General features: G+C 34.0%; 1 protein-coding gene across 3 annotated transcripts in view; it reads left to right on the plus strand.

Annotated features, from left to right (window-relative positions):
• LOC122247039 (SPRY domain-containing SOCS box protein 3) overlaps positions 1-1,454 on the plus strand; it is an 18,546-nt gene extending 17,092 nt beyond the window's left edge. For all 3 annotated transcript variants that reach the window (XM_043005991.2, XM_043005993.2, XM_043005992.2), the window contains exon 7: positions 1-1,454. This exon is cut by the window's left edge and continues 1,302 nt beyond it. The gene's annotated coding sequence lies outside the window, so the exon portion shown is untranslated.
• Positions 1,455-2,500: the final 1,046 nt, after the last annotated feature.

A 2,500-nucleotide genomic window follows, 5' to 3' on the forward strand; every position in this document is an offset into this window, starting at 1 on the left:
GACCCAAAATTTATGGCTTTTTTATAGACATCCATATATAAAAAATTTAAGTATCAATAAGTGGAGGAACAGAATGGAAGATGGCAGCATCATGCATTAGGAGCAGCTGTCAGCTCTTTTATTTATTTATGAGAAAAGAAAGTTATCTAAAAGAATGCATCACTTGTTTTCATTTAAGGGGTGATGGAGGAATAGATAAAATCACAAATTTAAATTAGTATTCATAATACAAATATACAAGATAAAATTATTAATATCTATATTCAAAAAATAAAAGTGAAGCAGTAATCTAGAACAAATTGAATGACTTTCCAGGGGGTCCGTTGAATAATGGGTACACTACTAAATAATTTTTAATGTAGGATTCGTTTAATGACTGTATAAAGGTCTAATCCTCAAGTTGTTACTTCCAAGGAATCCCTTTCAGGAACATTCAGACCATGTTTAATATGTCTAGGCAACAGCTTTATGTTGCATTTATATAATACTTGCATTATTGGAGAGTTTGAAAGTTTTATCTGGATATGTATGCCATATAGGCATACATATCCAGATTAATTGTGTTGTATGTTATGCAAAAAAGTAGATTCATGTGTCAATATTCTAGATTTTTCTTTGTGATCTATCCTCCTGGATAATTTTTTTTTCTTATGTAATAAGACGAAAGTCTAAGACTGCTATTCAACCAAGCCACTCCTTGGAAGTAGCAGCAGTAATATTAAATTAGTGTTGAATTTTTCATTTATTATACCTGATTTCTTCCTTACCTAATGTGTTTTATCTGTTGATCTCAGGATATACAGGTTGTTGGTGCTATTATTCGTGTAAGCTATGACAGAAAAATCCTAAAAACTACTGTGTTATGATGATATAATGGTACTGTAGTAAAAGGAAGCTATAAAGGTGCATGAACTTTGCAATTGGAAGATTCTTGAACAAAAGTGATGACATATTTTAAAGTAATACATTGAAAAAAATCTGAAGTGATGTTATAGGATGGTCACATTTATGGACATTTATGGAGAAAGTAAAGATAGTTGGATAAAAGAAACTGAAAGTTATTTTTTCAATTTATCAAGTGTAAGGAAAATGGAAACATAATTGAATGAATATGGCTGGTATCCTGTGTCATCTCAAAGCACAACAATATTTTACAAACTAAATGACAAGCAGTATATGTAGAAGATAAGTGAATATTTTGTGACAATTACAGCATATATACTTGTCTTTGGTGAAAAGTTTGCAATGATTCTTTACATCAAAAATTATTTCAGGAAGTTGCTATGAAAAGGATTTTATGAAATATCAAATTCATACACAGATGCTGATTTGCATGCATTGTATAGTAAGATGTCAGTATGGTGGGACAGTCAACACAGAATATCCAATGTTAAATTATGCCACCCATATGCACAACTGTAGTGATCCTTTAGAAATAAATTGTTGCAATTATATTTGGGCAAATTTTATTTTTGATTAATCAAATTTACCCAAACAAATACAAAAAATAATTATGATCTAAATTGAAAGTCTTTAACCTTTTCACGGCAGACACCACATATATGTGACCTGGCAAAAAGTGTGAAACGCCGGGAGTCAATGCATATGTGATGCGGCATCAGCATCTTGTCGCTGTTGAAGTGTACACACAGTGATGAAGTATTATAGTTATAATGGTGCTAGCTTCAGAGCTACAGGTTTCCAAAGGCAGCTTAAACCCTTATTTTGTGACCAATTTATGGAAAAATGCCTTTTAGGGTAGTCTGCGCTGCCCAGAGGGCAGAGAAAACACTTTCCCCATCCCTTTAATTTTTAGCCGATGCTACCAGCATCAAAAAACAATGTAGCAATTTTTCAAATTGTATTGTGTACTTGAAATCTCCCTAATCCATTGCAGATCGGTGTCATGACATACATGACGCAGGAGTTTTTGGCCTGACAGCAGGCCTCATGACTTACATGATGTTCAGGGATTTTGGATCTCTCTGTTTCTTTATTATACTACGAGTAATGAGTGAGTGATGATGACAATGGCAGGCATAATTACTGTAATTCCTGTAATATTAAGCAAAATAGGTTTCACCTAACATTCAAAATCTAGATGGCACCACTTTCTCCTAGCACAGGTAGGAGAGAGAGCATTGAATGACACCCAACCACAGTCTCTAGCAAGCACTATCTAGAGAGTGATGGCACACAGTAAATTGTTGACCTCTTGCTCTAACATACTGGCGATGAAGGATGTACAGGAAGAACAAGAACAGGAAGATGACACAAACCATGCCCAGTGTCTACAATATGCCCCTATACCAGTAGGGATGCCTTGTATAATGGCACTCACAGTCATAAATAGAGGTTTCCTTCGTCTTCCCTACCTCTTCATGTTATCATCATTGTGGATGATTGTATTTTTCGTATTTGTTTACAACAGTACACAAATACGAAAGAAATGGAGTTGCTTTTTGTCCTCCCATAAAACAGCAATACATCTATCACATTA

The sequence above is a fragment of the Penaeus japonicus genome, unplaced genomic scaffold (genome assembly GCF_977035675.1).
Source record: "Penaeus japonicus unplaced genomic scaffold, GWHDUDI00000001_assembly GWHDUDI00000028, whole genome shotgun sequence".
Taxonomy (NCBI): domain Eukaryota; kingdom Metazoa; phylum Arthropoda; class Malacostraca; order Decapoda; family Penaeidae; genus Penaeus; species Penaeus japonicus.